This window comes from Malania oleifera, chromosome 6 (genome assembly GCF_029873635.1).
Source record: "Malania oleifera isolate guangnan ecotype guangnan chromosome 6, ASM2987363v1, whole genome shotgun sequence".
Taxonomy (NCBI): Eukaryota; Viridiplantae; Streptophyta; class Magnoliopsida; order Santalales; family Ximeniaceae; genus Malania; species Malania oleifera.
Window position 1 is genome coordinate 43402951 of NC_080422.1, and position 24276 is coordinate 43427226.

Sequence of the window (24276 nt, forward strand, 5' to 3'; positions counted from 1 at the left end):
ACGATATTGCATCTGGTTGAGAAATACTGAAATTGTGGTGCATGTACTGAAAATTGTTTAATATAGCATATCTGCAATTTCATACATACTTAGACTGCCCATGGTTTGCATAATACTACTTCTGGATTAGTTGAACCTAGGAGGAAATTTTTAAATCTCCAATTCACCCCCCTCTTGGGATTGCACCAAAGTCAACAATTGGTATTAGAGACTTGTTACCTAGGCTTAATCGTTAGTTTGTAAAAAGATCATGAGGACTCATGTTGGTGCGTCCCCTTCATGTGAGGGAAGGTTAGTCACGAACCCTTCAGTATTTTGCGGTGAAAATTTTGCCATATGGAAATTTAGAATGACTATATTTGTTAAAGATTTAAATTGGAGGTTCTGGAAGGTTATTGATCAACGAGATGGTATACCTATGAAAGTCATTGATTGTGTTGATGTTCCTAAGTCTGAAATTGAGCTAAATGATAATGACAGGAGCTTAATGCAAATAAATTTTGATGCCATGAACACCTTGCTGCATGCTTTAGATTCTAACATTTTCTGTAAAGTTATGACATGTAATAGTGCTAAAGAGATATGGGAGGAACTTGAAAAGAAATATGGAGCAACTACGCAAGAAAAAGTTATCACTCCTTGTGACTCAAGCTCTACAGATCTTGAAGGAGAAAAACGGTGCTTTATAACTTTAACCAACGATGAGGTAAATTCGCCACCTTTTGTTTTATTCGATAATCTTGGTAATAATTCATGTGATAATTCTAATGATGCATCTGATACTGAATCATGTGATAGTTTTGGTAGTGAAAGCATGCCTACTTATGAAGAATTGCAAGTTGAATATGTTAAAATTCATAACTCACTTGTTAAAGCTAACAAAAGATATACTGTGTTGAAAAATAAGTATGAGGCATCTTTGAAAGAATGTGAGTCAAAAGTTCTTGTTAAAAGGGAAAATGATTTCAAAATCAAACAGTTAGTAAACAATAATGAAAAATTGAAAAAAGAATTGAACGTAGTAAGATCTTGAACTTCAAGTGATAATAATAAAGATCTTCTCATTGCAGAACTTGAATGTAGAGCAAACAACATGATCAAAGAATTTGTGAAATTACAGGATGTTTTCCAAGGTTTGAAAGATCTAAAAATTCAAGATCTAGAAAGAAACATTGAGGACCAAGCTAAGATCATCTATATGTTCACTAGAGGCAAAGACAACTTTAATATGTTGTTAGGTTCACAAAAGATGACCTTAGACAAGGAAGATATAAGATATAATGGAGTTAGAAATAGAAAGAGGAAGAATTTGTACATGGGGTACTTTGTGAGAGAGTCCGATCATTATGCTAATACCTCCCCCAGCCCTTATACCCATACCTATTGTGCATTGTGTAAAAAGAAGGGGCACACAAAGTTTGATTGCCCATTTAAAAGGAAAGGGGTCAAAATGAAGCAAGTGTGGAGAGTAAAAGAAAAACACGATTTCATCTCTCCTTGACCCTAAAAATGATCCAAGTGTTAATAAGTTAGAATAGGTGGCCTTTATAATCCTTAGGTCATGTATTCAAATCATAAGGGGTCATACAAATTGAGAAAAAGTCAAAAGAGGAAAATTTGACTCAGTTCGGTCGGCTGAATTGTTTCAGCCTAAGCCATTCGGTCAATTGAACTTGTAAATTGACCAAGCTGTTGATCGCTCTTCGGGCGCTTGAACATTCCAGTTCAAAACGTGTTTGGGCCACCGAGTCTCAGTTCAGCCAACCGAATTGAAATGAACCGTGTTCATTCGGGCTACTGAGCATTGGAACATGAGAAGACCTTTGAGATTTAGCCAACCGACTCAGTCTTCAGACAACCGAACAAACTCAGTGTATGTAGTAATCATTGCGGTTCAGGAGACTGAACGATTGGACCGGGCGACCGAACCGCGATCTATATATCATTCTACCCACGAAAATAGGTTCATTTTTTCATCCTTCTTAAGAGCTACTCGAGTTTTCTCTCTTCTGGTTGTTCCATACACCCATCCTAAGAACATTTCTTTTCAAAAAAATACTCATAGCCATGTCAAGAGATCAAAGGCACACAGAATCTAGCATTTCTCTTGAGCAATGGTTCATTTCTCCTGAGAGAAGAATCAAATACGAGAGGGTCTTTCGGCTTAAAGATCCCATTCTTGGTAAGGTTCTAGACATATAATTTATGGAAACCCACTTTAATAATGTGCTAGACAGTTTCGGTATCAAGGATGGTATGATTTCATCAGCTATTAGCTTAGGGGGATATACCCCATCCTTGTCAAGCTATTCTATGCCAACCTTAGATAGGACACCAAGGTTGCTACTCCTGAGTCTTCAAGACTGATCTTCGGTTCAATGATGGGTATTTGGCTGAGGATCTTAATATCCGGAGAGGAGATTTCGACTGTCCCGAATCGGTCTCGACTTGGATCAACAAGCATGATTTCACTGTGAGTACATTTGTGAATTTAGTTATGACTAATCCTGTGGTCGATCTTAGTCACACTCTCAACTATAGGTCACTTACTATGGAAGCTAAAGTTGTGCACCATCTAATTTCCTACAATATCCTACCAAAGTCTGGGTCTAGGGATCATTTTTCATACCTAGACTACTTTGTGATGTGGTGCTTGTTTTCAAGAAAGAAGTTGGACTTGCCGAGACTGATCCTAAAGTGGATGTTCATGAAGTCGGTGGGCAAGAGGATCATTCTACCATATGGGGGCATCCTGACTAAGATTTTTGTTAGAGAGAGAGTCACCAAGACTCCGTATGCATCTCTAAAGAAGATCAAGAGCACAAACACCTTCTCCTCCACTACCCTAAAATTGATGGGTTATGAGCTAACTGGCAACATGTGGTTGCCTATCATACTCGAGAGAGGACCAGGGCCACAAGAGCAGCCCTATATGCCGTCCAATGCTGAGCTCATGGTAGCTATCACTGGTCTCATTACATCCTTTGTTGAGTTTAGGGCTTCTATCCAGAGTGAGATTAGAGAGCAGGTCTCCTCATCCTAGGCGAGGCATTCCACATTTTACTTCGAGTTTTATGAATTCCAGTTTATGGTAAAGGCAAACTTCCACATCCTCCATAAGCGCTTGCGGGAGATGAATGATGAGGATGATGGTGATGAGCAGATGGACATGAGCAGCGATGAGGAAAGTCCTGATGATGGAGAGGCTTAGAGGAGGTGTTGAGGATCAGCTTTTATCCATCTCATTTTATCTATCTTATATTTTACATACGTATATCTGGGTCTGTAATAACTACACAACTTTTGTTTTTGCTTTTTTCATTATCACCACACTCACACACATATACATGTATTTACTATTTCATGCTGATTGATTTTAGTCTATACGTGATGACTTGCATGCATGGTTTTTTTAAATGTCATTGATTATTATGTTTTCCTGATTGATGTCTCCTGCATGGCGGATGCAGTTGATACGTTTTGCTTACTAGTAGAAATGTTAGGTTCTCGCATGCTTAAAACTAAATAATATACTATTTTCTTGAATCCTTTTTATGTAGGTTAATATGAGAAATGTCCTGTTTACAGACGGCATACTGCCATATTTTTGTTTGACATTTTCCTAAAATATTCAAAACTTTTTATTGATGGATGTGCATGCAAAATCAATTTTATATTTTAAATATTTTTCACTTAGTTCAATTTAATTTGAAACATCTGAAGCTTGTGCATGTGCTTAAGTGCTTTGTAATAGGCAGGTATTCATGGGAAAAGTTGTACTTTTTAGACGAAATGTTGCCAAAAGTTTCCCAAATTCACTACACACATCCTATGTTTTTATAAAAACTAAACATTTTGAACTTAGGTTGTGTTTCTAGCTTACTTCAATCTTTTTGCTGAACTTAAATTCAATATTTTTGTTTGGGAAAATCGTATCCCTAAAACACTTATTGACTATTTCAAAAGGGGATTTCTTTTAAACGTAAATTTGCATGAAATGATCTTAAAAGATAATGTTTTGTCATGCTGTGTACTTACAAATTTCTAAAACACTTGTGTCATATGCTCAAGTTGTAAGAATAAAGAGAATGCACAATCTAAGGGGGAGCCACTTCATTTAGAAATATACGGCTCTGAAATATTAAATGTTATCTCACATCATTCACTGCTACACTTTATATTTTGTGAGCATGTCTTTCAATCATTGTGTGCCGCATGATCATATTATATCCTTGACTTGACTTCTTAAATTGAGTTATACTGGACTGTTTAAGTTGATGTAAATTTCTGTATATTATTTGTTGAACTCAAAACAGGTCATTTAGGTACAAATATTTTTGGGAAAATGCTATATTTTCAAATGACATGCTGCTAAATTTTTTTTTTTTTTAAATCTTCCCAATCCATATCTTGTATATAAATGATTGTTATTCATTGGTTGCCTCTATTCTATAATTCTTTTGTTATAGCACTTTTTGTTGTTGCCGAAAGGGGGAGAAGAGGTAAAACTGGGTATATGGGTACATTAGTTAATTGAGCTTTTAATTATCTTTATGCATATAGTCAGGGGGAGCCTTTCTTGGATGTACCCACTTTTGCATAGAGAATTTGTCATCATCCAAAGGAAAAGATTGTTGATCCAATTGGTTATATCCCGTTTTGATAATGACAAATATACTAGGTGCTAATGTTTGCTCTGAGCTTGCATGTAGGTTCACTTTACGCATGGATTTGAAAAGCTTTCTATATCATGGTGGCGTATGGTGACCTCAAGGTAGATTGACGAATATAATGCTTTATTTGTAATTGTAATTTGTATATTCTTCATGTTGGACTATAACGTTGTATGGTCTGTAATAAATGTATCATGCATGATAGGACTGTATTCTCAGGATACCTTAGATTGACCTTAGGTCACCACACTTAGTGCACAAGACCCCACTATGGTTCACATGTCATCAAGGGTAAAATTAAAATCAAGTAATGGATCTTAAGATAAATTCATAAGGACGTCAGGCGACCGAACCTTGCAAGTCAAATTGCCTCAGTCGACTGAACTGTGGACTGGTCAAATAGTTGACTTGACTTCGGCCGACCGAACTCAAATGACTGTAGCGTCCACGGGCGACCGAATTTGCACGCTTGGTTTTCTAGCAACTCGGGCTCCCAAACCACATGTTCAAATTACCCTCGGGCGACTGAATGTTCAAGTTCTACAGACTGAACTTGAGTCCAGGTGATTCAACCTCGAACCAAAATGGAAAATCACCTTGGTCAGCAAATCGAACCCCTTTTCAGGAACCTGAACTTCAAATTCACATTTTCCTGTTGTGTCTATTCGAGCAACTGAACTTATGGCTCGGTCAACCGAAACTCTTGGGTTGGTCAAATTTTTTCCACAGTTAATTAGGGTAAAACAGGGTTAATTTCTTAAACACATTTAAAACATTTTTAATAATTCCTTGTATGTCCTAAACTGTTATATTTTTTGCCTTCTCTATATATATGGGTTCATTTGCAAAAATTAAGAGAGATTAACAATATCATTAAGGCAAAAATCCTTTTAATTTTTAAGTGCATATTTTTCACATACTAACCATAAACTCTTTGTTTGTCATTCCTTTGATAAATCCAACTCCCTAGGAGTGTTCTTATGTGATTCTAGTAGCTTAAACTCTCCTTGTTAATGATTGCAATATTGTTTTTCATTGAGAGTTTTAGCTAGGGCTTTTCCCCCGATTTAATCAATAAATATTTGTGTGGGAAAACCCTTATAGCTAGTGAGTCTTTCCATCTTTGTTGCAAGACTCGTCAAACTTATGTTTTTTGATTTGCAAAATATTTTTTCACAAGCTTACTTATTTTCAAATATCTTTTGAGCTATTATTTTTGAGAAAATCATTTCTGAGATATTTTGAATACACTTGTTGGAACTCTTTGAAACTTGTGCTGATTGATTTACATTGATACTTTGTTTTAGAGATTGTTTGGAAATACACTCTAGGCCTTGATTGCACATTAGCATTAGATTGAGTGTTTAGCACATGTTATTGGCACCAAGCATATTTACTATCATCTGTGCGAGCATTTTTATCTGGACTGTATTGTGGTACATATTTGCTTGAGTAGAAGCACTCCATTTGTGCGCAAAAATTATATTGATTATTGTATTCCAGGTGTGGGCCTGAAGAGGGAGACTTGTCCTGGGAAAAGTCCCGGATTGGCTTTGACCCGGTTAGGAAAGTTAGGTGTACCATCCTGGTAAGGTTTTGTATTAGGTGCCGCTCCACCCATGAAGTGAGCCTTAGTGGAATCCTTATACTTGTAAGCCAAGGTGGGGATATAGGCAGGATTGGCTAACCCCGATATCATATTCAGTGTCACTTTAATATTTCCTGCATTATATTCTACTTTATGCTTGGTTTAATTTCTTGTTGAATATACTGCATATTAGATTGACACGATATTGCATCTGGTTGAGAAATACAAAAATTGTGGTGCATGTACTGAAAATTATTTAATATAGCATATCTGCAATTTCATACATACTTAGACTGCCCCTAGGTTAATACTGATGCTGGATTAGTTGAACCTAAGAGGAAATTTTTAAATCTCCAATTCACCCCCTTTTGGGATTGCACCAAAGACAACATGTTTTTAAATAAATCTATTGTATTGTTTGATTCAGGAGTCACACACTCGTTTGTATCTCTAGGGTATGTCAAATTATGTGGGGTAGAAACACAGTCCTTAGACGATGATATATTAGTAGTTACGCCGATAGAGACGATAGTAGCATGTAAAAAAGTGATTAGAAATTGGCCAGTGGATATTCAGGGTAGAATGCGGCCTGCTAATCTAATTGTGTTTGATATGTATGGATTCGATGTCATTTGGGAATGGATTGGTTAGCCTCCAATTATGCAAACATAGACTCTCACGAGAGAGAGGTGTGTTCAGACCTCTTGGGGAACAGAAGTTTAGATTTGTCAGGTCATGTGTGCGTTTTGCACCATAGATTCTTTCAGCCATTTAGGAAAAGAGGCTACTTTTTTTTGGGGGGGGGGGGGTGCTAGGGGTACCTAGCATTTGTGAAAAAGGCATCAAAGGGGGAACTAAAGCTGGAGGATATTCCCGTAGTAAAGGAGTTCTAGGATGTTTTATAAAGGATTTACTGGGATCGCCTCTTGATCATGAAGTGGAGTTTGCCATTGAGTTACTTCCAGGGATGACACCCATTTCTAAGGCTCCATACATAATGACTCTAGCTGAACTAAAGGAATTAAAGGAGCAACTACAGGAATTACTAGATAAGGGATTTAACAGACCGAGCATGTCACCCTGGGGAGCACCATTGCTATTTGCGAAAAATAAAGACAGGTCAATAAAGATGTGCATCGACTTCCAGGAGATAAATAAGGTGACGATAAGGAACAAGTACCCATTACCCTGTATTGACAATCTATTTGGCAAGCTTCAGGGCACACAGGTCTTCTCCAAGATCGATCTTCGATCCAGGTACCATTAGATGAGAGTTAAATCAAAGGATGTACCAAAGAAGGCGTTCCAAACCAGGTATGGCCACTATGAATTTTTGGTTATGCCATTCGGACTGATGAGTGCACCTATGGCATTTATGGGCTTGATGAATAGGGTCTTCCACCAGTATCTAGATCAGTTTGTAGTAGTGTTAATTGATGAGATACTGGTCTATTCGAGGAGTCTCGAGGAGTATGAGACACATTTGAGGCTGGTACTTTAGATACTCATAGAAAGGAAGTTGTATGCTAAATTCAAGAAATGCTATTTTTGGTTGGAACAAGTTGCATTTATGGGACACATAGTATCCAAAGAAGGTGTTTCAGTGGACCTGAGCAAGATAGAGGTGGTAGTTGATTGGGTGAAACCAAAAAATGTGCATGAGATCAGAAGTTTCTTGGGTATAGCAGGATACTATCGTAGGTTCATAGAGGGATTTTCTAGACTATTAGGTCCTCTGACATGGCTAACAAGGAAGGATATGAAATTTGAGTGGATTGGTGAATGTGAGCAAAGCTTTCGGGAATTGAAATAATGACTAGTCACTACTCTAGTTTTGACCATCCCATCAGGTGATGGTGGATTTGCGATCTACAGTGATGCGTCTTATAAAGGACTTGGGTGTGTTTTGATGTAGTAGAGAAAAGTCATTACGTATGCTTCTCAGTAGCTCAAGAAATACGAAAAAAACTATCCCACACATGACATGGAATTGGCAGCAATAGTGTATGCTTTAAAAATCTAGAGGCACTACCTGTATGGTGAAAGATACGAGATCTTTATAGACCACAAGAGCCTCAAATACTTTTTCACGCAAAAAGAACTAAATATGAGACAGAGAAGGTGGCTAGAGCTAATAAAGGACTATGACTGTACCACCAGTTACCACCTAGGAAAAGCTAATGTGGTAGCTGATGCGCTGAGTTGGAAGTTAGTGAACACGTCAGTATCAATAGTGGTAGTTCAGAATCGGATCATGATGGACCTGGAAGAACTTGGTGTAGAGATAATGACAGGAAATCACCAGGATTTCATCACTAGCCTAGTAATTTAGCCGACCTTACTAGAAAGGATCAGGGCTACTCAGAAGAGAGATGCAGAACTGGTGAAGATAATAGATAAAGTGCAAAGTGGGTTGAGGGAAGATTTCAATGTCTCAGACGACGGGGTGTTGAGGTTTCACACTAGGATATGTGTACTAAATGATGTAGAGAATAAACGAACCATTCTGGAGGAGGCACGTCACTCTCTCTATATAGGTCATCGAGGGAGTACTAAGATGTACATGGATATGTAGGAATCATTCTGGTGGAATAACAGGAAGAGGGATATTTCCAGATTCGTAGAGTAGTGCCTAACATGTCACAGGTGAAGGCTGAGCATCAAAGGCCAATAGGACTGTTGCAACCACTTCCCATTCTTGAGTGGAAGTGGAAGCACATTTCCATGGACTTCATCATGGGTTTACCATCAACATTTCATGAACATAACGCTATCTGGGTGATTTTTGACCGACTGACGAAGATTGCTCACTTCATCCTGATTAAAACCAATTATTCCATGAATCGATTGGGAGAGTTATATGTTTAAGAGATAGTGTGGCAGCACGGTACATCGGTGTCTATTGTTTTAGACAAGGACCCCCAATTCACCTCCCAATTCTGGAAAAGTCTAGAGAAAGCTTTGGAACTCAACTTACTTACAGCACAACGTTTAACCCTCAAACAGATGGACAGTCAGAAAGGAATATCCATATATTAGAGGATATGTTGAGGGTGTGTGGTTGGATTCCAAAGGTGGTTGGCTTTAGTATTTGCTAGTGGAGTTTGCCTACAATAATAGCTATCAGGCTAGTATTGAGATTGCACCATATGAGGCATTGTGTGGTCGAAGGTGCCGATCTTCATTGTACTAGGATGACATTGGTGAATGGCGGATTTTGGGGCCAGAGATCATTCAGTAGATTCCTGAAAAGATAAAACTCATTAGGGAATGAATTAAAACAGTTTAGAGTCTACAAAAAAGCTATGCTCACACATGCTAACAAGAGCGGGAGTTTGCAGCAGGGGATAAGATATTCCTGAGGATTGTTCCAATGAAAAAGGTTATAAGGTTTGGAAAGAAGGGTAAACTAAGCCCTAGGTACATCGTTCCATTCAAAATACTAGAGAGAATTGGTCTAGTAGCATACAGAATAGCATTACCCCCAGCATTGTCTAGAATGCATGATGTCTTCCATGTGTCGATGTTGAGGAAGTACATCCCAAATCTCTCATACATGATCAATTATAAATTTTTGGAAATCAGTGATACCTTATCCTACGAGGAAGTGCCAGTTCAGATTTTGGACCGCAAGGAACAGGAACTGCGTACTAAGAAGATACCTCTAGTAAAAGTGCTTTGTCGTAATCACACAATGGAGGAAGCTTCATGGGAGTTTGAAGAGGAAATACGTCAGAAGTACCTGCAGCTATTCAGCGAGAGCCAACACTAGGCAGGTGGGTACAACAGTTTAGGTAAGTATAACAGTATAGGTAGGTGTTTGGTTTTGTGTATAAGTTTGTTTAGTTATCTGTTTATAAGGAGGGGAGGATGTAGGAACCCGAACCAAGAAAATAAAAGAGAAAAGGAAAGAAAAGAGGAAATCAGTTTGGCACAGGACTAAGCTGTCGACAGTTTCAAAAAGCTCAGGAAAATCGTCGACAGTTACAACTACCAAGCGGGTTCTGAAGAAGAATTTGGTTTGGTAAATGGCCAAATTGTCGACGGTTTTAGGAAAATTGTTGACGGTTTTGCGCAAGCTAACTTCCCTATAAATATAAGTGAGCTTATTTTTATTTAGAAATTAATTTCTTTCTCTTTCTCCCTCCTAGGGTTTTGAGGTTTTCTCTCTCTAAGGCTCTTTCGTGCTTCCTTGTCTTTTCTGATCCTCTCTCCCTCCTTTTGGCTCATAGGTCATCGATCCTTGGCAGATTTAAACGGCTTAGGGTTTCGAGTTCTGAAGGTTTTAGGCAGATTTTCCAGGAACACGTAAGGGGATTAGATTATGTCAGCTCTTTTTGAAATATGAACCGATTAAACTATTGTATATGATTTTATAAACATTATATGTGATTTTATGAATAATTCAGGCTTATGAATATGATAGTTTTGAGTATTATACATATTTGGGGAAAACTAAAGTGAGTGAGTTGATCATCTATTTTTTCTTGTAAAATATATAGTTTGAGTTAAATTAAACCCTAGAGATGATCATACCTTGATTTTCAACAAATTATATGTTTCCCCGGGTCGATTATGGTATTATAATTTATCAGTCAAAATGGTGTGGCACGAGAATGAGTATTATGGTATGATTAAATATGAAAGTTTAATCAGATGATTTTATCGGTATATGTTATAATAGATTTATACAGTTATGATATAATGATATGGTGGGTATATGCCGATTGTGATATACTGATATGGTGGCTATATGCTGGTTATGATATAATGAAATGGCGGTTGTATGCTAAGTTATGAAATGGCGGTTGTATGCTGGGTTATGAAACAACAGCTCGATGTCGATATATAATATGACATGTTTTATATTGATATATGGAAATGAGATTTTATTATAGTTTTATTATGTAAATTGTAATATATGGCTTAAGAACCCCGAGGTATATATATAATGTGAGCACGGTACCATAGCTATAATCAGGAGGGAGTGCAACCACACTAGTATGAAAGTGTGGAAGTGAATAGTTGATTTGGCCTGGGTACAGTACTACTCCTGTAGGCTATGCTGGGAGACCCCTCCTAAAGGATATTTAGGGGGACCCTACCGAGGTACATTTTGAGACAGGGTAGGCAAATCGTACTTATAGATCAGTTCGTTTGACTTAACATTGGTCGACCGACCATATGCTATGTCTAGCCTTCGAGCAGCATAACCCGTCATGGGGCGGAAGCATGTTGTTAGTTCAGTGGCTCAAGAGGTTGGTTCTTCTATGCATATATTTGTGAATTTATAAGAAATAGGCTATATTGAGCCGAATTATGTTATACAGGAAAATATATGTATTTTCAGTTATATGGGCTGGTACAGTTTTCAATGGTTATTTTTAGTTCAAATATATAAATGGAAATATTATGTTCACACTAAAATTCATGTTAGTCACATACTAATGATAATCTTAGTCTCCTTACTAAGAAGTCTCTCACCCTAATATCCATCTCATATTTCATGTCTTATAGGGAATCAGTCCTAGCGTGCTATGAGGCTGGGAGTAGTTTCTTTTGTTAGTTTATGTAAGTATGGTGAAACACTGGATTTTTTATATTTGTTTACTTTGGGATCTAATAAATGTTATGAAGATACTTATGTATAATTCGTATAAGTAGAACTCTGGTATTGTGTTTTGAGGTGGTTTGTCTTCCGTTGCATAGTTATGTTTTCGGTTACCGATTGGAACACTCGGGACCCCAATTGGGGGCAGGTTGTGTATTATGGTATCAGAGATTATTATAAGGATTATGCAGGTTTTCCTACGTGACACCCCGTGGCCCACGTGGTGGGTTTGGGGCGTCACAATAGGCCACATGGTTTTGGCCTCCTTTTGGCACATGTTTGAGTCTCAAATTTGAATTGTAATAGTGCATAACAATTAAGCTTGAGTTGTGTGTCTATGAGTTGGAGTTCCTTGTCTTTTAGTGAGTATTAATTGTGTTAGATTGTCTTTTAGTGTGAGAGTTATTGAGAGTGTTTAATGCTTTGTCTCCCATGCTTGTTGTTATCTCGTTTCTCATTGTAGAACTCTAATTAATCTATGGTTGAATATTGAAAGAATAAAAAAACTCCATTATTGAAGCTTGAAGCTTTTTCCAATCTTGTGATTGCGTAGTGTGAGACTACACCATTCTTGCTGGAGATCAAGTGGTGAGAGACCACTCTATCCAACATCACCATCACCCCATCCTCCCTCTCTCACCCATACGACCTCCCCCTCTAAATCACCAACCCGACCTCCTCTCTTTACACACCCATACCCACCTTCATACTTGTGTTTCAAAGCTTGATTGAAGGACTTTCGACGTGGTCTAAACTCATGTTAAACAATGTCAAATCATCCAATGATTCACTTGGGTAAACTTGTTACTTTTTTCTTGTATCCTTACTTGATTAGGTGAGCCATTGCTTGAAACCTAGGATCCCATTTTTAGAAGAGTCACTTGAATCGTTAGATTTCAATATTTTCACTTGCTAATATCAATCGTAAGAATATTAAGTTGTTAACTTAGAACTTGCATTCTTAAATTTTGAAAATAACACCTTTCCACATTAACACTTGATTCCTTGATAAAGGAACACTCGGGACTTGATTTCTGGATAAAATCATACATTTTTTTTCAAAATTTTTACAACATGTGAATCGTTGCATAATTTATGATATTTGTGATTGGTTGATTGAATTCTTGAATCAAAGTGTTTACGTGTATGTGCTTACTTGAGGGTTGATCGTAGGACTAGGACAACCATACCCATCCTACATCAGTTGGGATTTTTGCATGACCACTTAAAAAAAAATTAAATATTTGATTACACACACAATAAAAAAAAAACTGTGGAATAAAATCATAAGATCTTCAAGATGATTCATTCATAACATGACATCAATCTAAGAAAATACTCACGCATTAGCCATACATATGAGGAAGGAGCACACCTTGCTCTCTTTGAAGGCTAGAAGATTAAGGGGCTCAAGAACTCATAGAACTCAAATCTTCAATCTCCCTTAAGTTTTTAAGTGGATCTATTCATAAGAAACAAAGGGTAGAAGAAGCTAGGTTGCTAAGACGAGTGTAATCTCTCCTCTCTCTCTCCCCCTCATCCACACTCTCTCTCAATAGACATGTACCTTCTTGCTCTTGAACATCAAATCTTCAATCTCCCTTTTCAAGCTCAAACTCTTTAGTGGATCTATTCAAGAGAAACAAAGGGTAGAAGAAGCTAGGTTGCTAAGACGAGTGTAATCGCTCCTCTCTCTCCCCCTTACCCACACTTTCTCTCAATAGACATGTACCTTCTTGCTCTTGAACATGTGTGCATGTGGTGAAGGGGGCTTAACTTCCTTTTATAGACAAAAAGGAAGGTAAAGTGTTGCCCTAATGCCTTACTTCCAAAAATACCCTTTAGAGACAAGGAAATTCCTTCCTTGTCCCATAAGGGTGTTTAGATGCAAGTCCTATCTTGTCTCAGAGAAAAACCCTTAATTTAATTAAGGACAACTCCTTATTTGACAAATTTAAATCGATTAAACCCCTCAAATGGTGAAATTGAGAGTCTCCATTTGGATTGCACAAGCAATGATCTATAGAAAAGTGAAGAGACCTTAATTGATTGCTTCATGACCAACTAATACCTTTTATCCTCCAATTAATTGAGAAATTTCTATTCCTAACAAAATTGGTTGTCTACACGTAGCATCTTGTATCTAATGAGGTAAGGATGGACAAAATAAAGAAAGGTCATTTTTAAGTCATCCTCGCAAATTGAAAATTTGTCCCTTGCTAGTCCTTTTGAGCCCAAATGTTATTCTTTAATTAAGAAGGATCATCTCCCATACTAGGAAAGTTTTGAGTTTAAAGTTCAAAAGGGAATAAAGGAGAAGGTGGAAAAACTATTTAAGAGGAAATAAAAAACAAATAGTAAAAAGAAAAAGAATGAGAAGAGGATCCTAAGCCATTTATGACCCTTCACAACAATGAGTTTTAAGCCTTAGAAAATTGCATCTTTCTTCAGCCAAAAACTACATTGTAGTCCAAATGAAAGTCCTTTTAGATTAAGTTTTCCATATAAACTTCTAAAGCAGTTCCATGTAATGACAAGTTTGAACTACAATATAACCTGATCCTAAAAATATCGTAGGCAGCTTTTAGGAATAAAAACAATAAGTTTGGTTTAATTCACCCATAACTAAGGGCAAGCATAAGTGACATGGTTGGGGTTTTTAATCCTTGTTTCCCTTCAGTTCCTTAAACCCTAATCCCAAGCCTACATTTTTTCTTGAGTCTTAAAACCACATTAAGGTCTTGACACCAATCATGGTATTACATTGCATCTCCTCATCCTAAAAGTCTTAACCTAGGGCAAATCAGTAAATCATCAAAAAGGTCGACAACTTCACCAACATTCTGAAGGCATAAAGAAGAAAGAGAATGTTTGCATACATGGAAAATACCTATAAGGGTGGTATGCATGCCATATAGGCTTATTGGCCAAAAGAAAAAAAATGGGGGGAAAAAAAGAAAATTATTCAAAATAAAGTTTTCTTTTGCAAATCAAATTAGAGAAGCTAACAAAAAAGCATATTGTGATTCTTGATTTACCTAAATCATAATGCATACTTGAGCCATGCATTCATTTTCTTCATGTTTGTTTTAGCCCAAGCCACATTAGAAGCCTTGAAAAGTCCATTATGATTAGGCATGAATGTTTAGACCAAGGAGGTTGTACTAGGTTCACAAAGATTCTCATGAACTAGTACAATAAGAGAAGAAGCATTAGAAATATATCTAAAAAACCTGGGGCATGAACATGATGAAAGGTTAAGGAGAAACTTCAATACCTTAACATTTTTCTAAGGAAAGCATCATGAGATAACCACCTTAAATGCCAATTTAGGTCTCAAACTTGTTTAAGCAGCCATAAGCCTTAGAATCCTAAATCTTTGCACCTTCTTTGTGTAACAACCTGCTTAACTTACTACATAATTAATCACATTAAACACCCTAATACCATTAACTAATCATATAATAAAGTCAACCCGAACCCGTGGGTAATAGGGACACACTTGTCACACACAACAGAAACCTAAGCAGCAGTAAATATAAATTTCATTCACCAAACCATAAAATACATTATACCAGAGTTACCTACATTCCACCACATACTGTTTAGTATACAATTCCCAAAACATCAAAAGTTATATCTAGGATCTTACACAAAAACCTATTGACCCTTGTTTAAAAACTCACCCTCCTAGCGGGGTAGTAAATACTGCCTTAACGACGGCCCTGGTCTGCCTGTCTTTCTAGGTTGCCTGAAATGACTTAAGTTGGGGTGAGACGCCTTTTAGTAAGGAAAATAAAATAAATACAGTTGGGTGGCAACATGAATATTTACATGCTATAATAAATATACAGTACATGTCTCATGCTTGAAAATATTGATAATATCATAGCTGAATAACATACAATCTCATAGTTATACTGAATCATACTGTTTATAAAATCATCTAATATAACTAGTAATTCTGAAATTTACCCAGATGAATAGCTAGTTGATGTCGTGTATTACCCCCCATGACGGGTTGTGTAGCCCGAAGGCCGGACCCGACAATGGCTGGCCGACCACTGCCGAATCAAAAATGTCTGTAAGTACGATGGGCCTGCCACACCCTGGTCCGGATTGCTAGGTAGACATCTAAAACTCCACACTGAAAGCCACATCGACTATCCATCTCCCACCCCCTTTTCTAGCAGGGGCAATTAGCACAAGTTTGAACTAAACAAAACTGTATAGCTATAGTACCGTGCTCCTGAAACTGATCTAAACTATCATCCGGGTTCTGATAACAAATAATACATGATAATATATTGTTTAACATAAATAGATTGATAGCATTTTCTCATTTATGTAATAACATAAATAAATATGGCGTTGCGTCGATTATATTCATAACTGTAGCCTTGTGCCGAAAACATGCATAATCCATGGCCTTGCGCCGGCTATCAATCACGGCCTTGCGCCGAACATAACATACATACTAATATGAATAAATGTATTGTTTATCATGTATTCTAAAATCATAGTTTACCATATTATCGTGTTATTCCTAAAATAAATGCAAATATGCTTTTCCTATAAAATTGACTTAACATAATACAATTTGCGTAAAATAATATTCATGCAACACAAACTGAATAAAATCATGAATTCTGTTCTAAAATCATATTTCCTGATATTTCATACTAAAAATATACATTCCTATGTAATAGCAGTATTTTCCCAAATATACATTTTCTCAATTATACTATTATAAAATACAAGCTTTTTGAACATAAATCTGCTATCAAGTAATAATAATTTTCATGGAAAAATACTGTTTTAGTTTATTCCCTTTCTTGACAACTGAAAAGCCCCTACAGTGTCTAGTCCAACACCCGCAGGGTTCCCTGTTCAACACCTTGAAATTAATATCTCCCTGAACAAAACTTTAGTATTTCTCCGAACACTACATTTCCTACAACTATAGGAAAGCCAAATATTGAATAAAAAGCCTTAGCTTGGATTTGTGGATGGAATCCAAGTTAACCCCACTAGTGATTCACTCCAACAGACTTGAAGAGAACTTTCCCAAGAGTGTCGTGGTGGCCTCGAATCATCGAACCGCCAAGAATCCGGCCCGAAATCTTAGAAAGAAGGGGGAAAAGACGAAAAGGGGAGAGAGAGAGAGAGAGAGAGAGAGAGAGAGAGATAGAGGAGGGGTTTTGCGCATAATTCTATAGAAAAATTTGAGTTTGGGCTATTTATACACCTGCACTCGTCGACGAGGCCACGAAGGAAATTCATCGATGAACGCTTGTTCCTCGTTGATGAAATTTAGAGCTGAAAATAGCCTCTCGGTATCTTCTCGTCAACGAGACACGTGTCTCCATCAACGATCTCCTCAAGCGTGTTCGTCGACGAGCATGCCACATTTGTCGACGAGACCCCTGTTACATTTCAAATTCAATTTCTTTTCTCTCCTCCTCCTATTATTAAATTACGATAATTGTTCGGGTCTCTACATTCTCCCCTTCTTATAAAATTTCATCTTCGAAATTTACCGTCCATATGATTCACTATCCCTTAAAGATAAATGGTCTACTTATTTTATTACTTACCCTACTTATGGCGAAGGAATACCGTGATTATATTCAAAGTTTTGGGAGATTACATACGCAAAATAAAATTTCCTCAAAACTAAAATATTACTTACTAACTAAACAAATACATATATTAACTAACCCGCAAAAGAAACATTACATAATTACTTATGCCTTACCTGATTATAACTGAATCCCATGAAACAACTGTGGGTATTTTTGTCTTATCTGTTTCTCGAGTTCCTAAGAAGCTTCTTCTATTGCGTGATTTCTCTATAGGACTTTTACTAGAGAAATCTTCTTATTGCGTAATTCCTGATCTTTCCTGTTCAGAATCTGTACTGGTATCTCCTCATAAACTAGTAAATCACTAAGCTCTAATTCACCATAACTGATCACGTGAGAAGGGTCTAGGACGTATTTCCTTAACATGGAGACTTGGAATACGTCATGTATCCTGGATAACACAAGTGGTAAAGCTAACCTGTAGGCAACTAGCCCTACTTTCTCTAGAATTTCAAACGGCCAATGAACCTAGGGCTAAGTTTACCTTTCCTTCCAAATCTCATAACTCCTTTTAATGGAGCTATTTTCAAAAACACATAATCACCGATATCAAATTCTAATTTCCTATGATGGTTATTGGCGTAAATTTTCTGTTGACTCTGAGTTGCACTGATTCTATCCCTGATGAGCCAAACCTTATCATATGTTTGCTGCACTAGTTCTAGTCCCATAACTTTCCACTCACTCATATCATCCCAATGTAAAGGAGAACGATATCTCCTACCGTAAAGTGCCTCAAATGGTGCCATGTCAATGCTGGCTTGATAACTGTTATTATATGCAAACTGCACCAGTGGCATGAATTAAGTCCAACTGCCCCCAAAATCCAACACGCATGCTCGAAGCATATCTTCTAATATATAAATCGTCCTCTCAGTCTATTCGTCTAACTGAGTATGGAATGTCATGCTAAAAAATAATTGGGACCCTATAGCTTCCTACAAACTCTTTAAAAAACGTGACGCGAAATGTGGGTCTTGATCTAACACTATAGACATAAGCACTCTGTCAGAATGGACTATCTCCTGAACATAAATCTCCGTCAGGCAGTTAAGGGATTAGCTGATCTTAATAGGAAGGAAATGGGCGGTCTTAGTCAAACAATCTATAATCATCTAGATCGTAGTCTGGCTATGCAAGGCTAATGGCTGCCCTGAAACAAAATCCATAGATATATGATCCCATTTCCATTCTGGGATAAAAAGTGATTGCAACAGGCCTACCGGCCTCTAGTGCTTAGTTTTTACCTACTGGCACGTCAAACACTGTGCTACATACTTGGCAATCTCCATCTTTATACCACTCCACCAATAAAACTCTCGTAGATCCCTATATATTTTTTTGCTATCAGGATGAACTGTGTACAAAGATCTATGAGCCTCTTCTAAGACGGTCTTTTTGATATCAACATTAGTAGGAACACTTCTCTAGAACGGAATCGCAAAGCTCCGTCATCTGTAATACATAATTCCTCTCATTGACCATTTTGTACTCTGACCAATACCTCTTCTAATTCTGGATTGTCTTTCTGAGCAGCTTTAATCCTTTACTGTAGAGTAGGCTGCACCACTAAACTGGCCATACATATCTGAGGATCACTCTCAATCAACTCTATATCAAGTCTCTCCAGATCCATCATAATTGGATACTGAATCTCCATAACTATCAACGCTAGTCCCACATACTTCTTGCTTAATGCATCAGCTACAACATTTGCTTTTCCTAGGTGGTAACTGACAATATAGTCAAAGTCTTTAATGAGCTCCAACCACATTCTCTACCTCATATTTAGTTCCTTCTGAGTGAAGAAGTACTTTAAACTCTTACGGTTGGAGAAGATTTCACATCGCTCTCCATACAGGTAATGCCTCCAAATCTTCAATGCATGTACTACTACAGCCAATTTAAGATCATGGGTAGGGTAGTTCTTCTCATACTCTTTCAACTGCTTGGAAGCATATGCTACCACCCTACCATGCTACATCAATACTCAACCAAGGCCCTTCAAGGATGCATCACTGTAGATAACATATCCCTCACCTCCTGACGGGATGATCAACACTGGTGTCATGACAAGTCTTTGCTTCAATTCTTGAAAACTCTGCTCATAGCTGTCGTCCTATTCAAACCTAACTTTCTTCTTAGTTAGTCACGTTAGAGGCCTTGATAACGCTGAGAATCCCTCAACAAAACGACAGTAATAACTAGCCAGTCCTAAGAAACTCTTGATCTCCTGGACGTTCCTTAGTTTAGCCCAATTCACTGCTGTGTCAATTTTACTAGGATCCACAGAAATTTCAACCCCTGAGATAACATGCCCCAAAAACCAACCTTCTCAAGCTAAAATTCACATTTTCTGAAATTAGCGTTTAACTTCTTTTCCCTGAGTGTCTGTAAGACCTGCCTTAAATGCGTCTCATGCTCTTCATGGTTTCTCAAATAGACCAGTACATCATCAATAAAAATAACAACAAACTGATCTAAATATTGGTGGAAGATCCTATTCATCAGATCCATGAATATTTTCGGAGCATTTGTCAGATCAAAAGGCATAACAAGAAATTCATAATGTTCATACCTGGTCCGAAAAGCCGTCTTCGATACATCTTATGCCTTTATCTTTACTTGATGGTAGCCTGATCTGAAGTCAATCTTAGAATACACCTGTGTACCCAGGAGCTGGTTGAATAAATCATCTATACGGGATAAAGGATACTTATTTTTAATTGTCACCTCGTTAATTTACCTATAATCTATACACATCCTCATGGACCCATCTTTCTTCTTCACAAATAACACTAGAGCTCCCCATGGAGATGCACTAGGTCGTATAAAACCCTTATCAAGAAAATATTGCAACTAATCTTTTAGTTCTACCAACTCTGCTAGCACCATTCGGTAAGGTGCTTTAGAGATCGGCGTCGTACCTGAAGTAGATCAATAGGAAAATCTACCTCACGATCATGTGGTAAGCCTGGTAGCTCATTTGGAAAAACATCCGTAAACTCTTTTACTATTAGCGTACTAGTGAGCTTCACTTCATTCCTTGACATTTCCTTCATGAAGGCCACAAACCCCTGACAACCACTTAGGAGCAGTCTCCTTGCCTGAATGACTGAAACTAACTGAGGCGGGGATTGTACTCGCGACCCTATAAACCTAAATTCTGGTCTTCCAAGAGGTCTGAATATTACTTCTCTTGAACGGCAATCTATATTGGAAAAATTAGCTGCTAACCAATCCATGCTGAATATGACATCAAACTTGTGCATGTCTAGCACTATCAAATCAGTAGGCAAAATTCTCCCCTGAATATCAACTGGTTAGCCTCAGAGCACCCTACTACACCTTACTCCAGACCCAGTCGGTGTAGTTACTAACAATTCAGTGTCTAATAACTGTGTTTCTGCCCCCACACAATTTAATACATCCCATAGACACGAATGAGTGCTTGGCTCCTGAATCAAATAATACAATAACTTTAAAAGAAAGCATGCTAACCATACTTGTAACCACGTCACCAGCTGTCGCAGCATCACCCGGTGTCAAAGCAAAAACTCTGGCTGGAGCCATATTCCTCTACTAGCCTCCACATGGTGCCTGATAGCCTCCCCAAACAGGTCTACGAGTGGGAGCAGCTCCTATCTGAGCTTGGCAATCTCTTATCATATATCCTGGCTCCCCACATTGGTAGCAAATACTTCGCCCAGCACGGCACTCACCTGGGTGTCTCTTCCCACAAATCAGGCAAGTTGGAAAAGGCTGCATACCCTGAAAACCACGATTCCCTGTCTTCTGCCTCCGATCCCTGTAGTAGCCACCTCTTTTCCACAAACCCCTACTGGACCTCTGCTAGCAACATGAAGGCGTGGATCTCTTCCTCTGTCTCTACTCTTTAGCCTCCAACAGCTCTCCAACTTCCGCCATAGTTGCCCTGTCTACCAGCTTGGCAAAATCTTGCAATTTCAGTATCGACACTTGCTTATACAATTCTTTCCTCAGACCTCTTTCAAACTGTTGTACCTTCTTCATTTCATCTGGAATAATGTACGGAGCGAAGCGAGACAATTCAATAAATCTCGCTGCGTATTGCTGCACTGTCAGCGGTCCCTGCTTCAAATTCAGGAACTCCTCAATCTTAGCTTCCCTGGACGAGGATGGAAAATATCTATTAAAAAATATCTCCTTAAATCGCTCCCATTGCACCTCTATAGGCACTATCCTTTGCTGTTTCAGGAGTTTCACTGCGGTCCACCATCTTTCGGTCTCTCCAGTTAGTTTATACGTAGCGATCAACACCCTTTGCTCCTCAGTACACTGCAGCACTGAAATACTTTTTCAATCTCCTACACCTAGTTTTCCGTGACTACAGGATCAGTTCCTCATGAGAAAGCTGGAGGATTCATCTTAATGAACTTCTCAATCAAACTGTTGTGGCCTGCGGATAGACCACCTTGCTCTTTGGAGTTCCTGGCAATTTCAGCCATAACTTGTTATGCCACACTACACAATACTACATCTGAATCACCACCTGCGGCGCCTGAGGGCCCAGCACCCTCATTACCACTAGCATGGGCGCTACTACCTCCAAGGTCCATCCTGAAAAGACAATAAACTTAACTTTGGATCCTATTACCATAACATATCATCTAACTAGTATATTATATCCATAACTAATTCATCACCCCTGATCTTAATTCAAGGTTCAATCCTACAACCTAGATACCTAACTCGACAATAGTTTACCATGACTTTCTTGAAATCGTCTCCCCAGGAAAGTCACACAAACCATCACAAAAGTCGTGCATCTAGACTACAAAACCAGACCACAAATTCCCTTATCCTATACTCTGGTATTAATACTGCTTTATTCTAGAGTCTACAGAACCTAGCATCCTAGGCTCTGATACCGAACTATAACGACCTGCTTAACTTACCATATAATTAATCAGATTAAATACCCTGATACCATTAACTAATCATATAATAAAGTCAACCCAAACCCGTGGGTAACGGGGACACACCTTTTATACACAGCGAAAACCTAAGCTGCAGTAAATATAAATTTCATTCACCAAACCGTAAAATACATTATACCAGAGTTACCTACATTCCACCACATACTGTTTAAATATACTATTCCCAAAACATCAAAAGTTATATCTAGGATCTTACACAAAAACCTATTGATCCTAGTTCAAAAACTCATCCTCCTAGCGGGGTAGTAAATACTGCCTCAACGGTAGCCCCGGTTCGCCTGTCTTTCTGGGTTCCCTGAAATGATTTAAGTTGGGGTGAGACACCTTTCTGTAAGGGAAATAAACTAAATACAATTGTGTGGCAACATGAATATTTACATGCTATAATAAATATACAGTGCATGTCTCGTGCTTGAAAATAGTGATAATATCATAGCTAAATAACATACAATCTCAGAGTTATACTGAATCATACTGTTCATAAAATCATCTAATATAACTAGTAATTTTGAAATTTACTTAGATGAATAGCTAGCTAATTTCATGTATTACCCCCCATAACAAATTGTGTAGCCCGAAGGCGGGACCTAACAATGGTTGGCTGACCACTACCGAGTCAAAAATGTCTGTAAGTACGATGGGCCCACCACACCCTAGTCCGGATTGCCAGGTGGACGTCTACAACTCTACACCGAAAGCCACATCGACTATCCATACCCCCCTACTAGCAAGGGCAGTTAGTACAAGTTTGAACTGAACTGAACTATATAGCTACGGTACCGTACTCTTGAAACTGATCTAAACTATCATCCGGGTTTTGATAACATATAATACATGATAATATACTGTTTAACGTAAATAGATTGATAGCATTTTTTGATTTCTGTAATAACATAAATAAATACGGCCTTACGCCGACTACATTCATAATTGTAGCCTTGTGCCGAAAACATGCATAATCCACGGCCTTGCGCTGGCTATCAATCACAGTCTTACGCCAAACATAACATACATACTAATCTGAATAAATGTACTGTTTATCATGTATTTTGAAATTATAGTTTACCATATTATCATGTTATTCCTGAAATAACTGCAAATATGTTTTTCTTGTAAAATTGACTTAACATAATACAATTTGCGTAAAATAAAATTCATGCCACAAACTGAATAAAATCATAAATTCTGTTCTGAAATCATATTTCCTGATATTTTATACTAAAAATATACATTCCTATGTAATAGCAGTATTTTCCCAAATATACATTTTCTTAATTATACTAATATAAAATACAAGCTTTTTGAACATAAATACACTATCAAGTAATAATAATTTTCATGGAAAAATACTGTTTTAGTTTATTCTCTTACCTGACAACTGAAAAGCCCCTACAATGTTTAGTCCAACACCCACAAGGTTCCCTGTTTAACACCCTGAAATTAATATCTCCCTGAACAAAACTTTAGTATTTCTCCGAGTACTACATTTCCTACAACTATAGGAAAGCCAAATATTGAATAAAAAACCTTACCTTGGATTTGGGATGAAATCTAAGTTAACCCCACCAGCGATCCACTCCAGAAGACTCTAAGAGAACTTTTCCAGGACCGGCAAGAATCCGACCCAAAATCTTGGAGAGAAGGGGGAAAAGACGAAAGGAGAGAGAGAGAGAGAGAGAGAGAGAGAGAGAGAGAGAGAGAGAGAGAGAGAGAGAGAGAGAGAGAGAGAGAGAGAAGGGTTTCTGCGCGTAATTATGCAGAAAAGTTCGAGTTTAGGCTA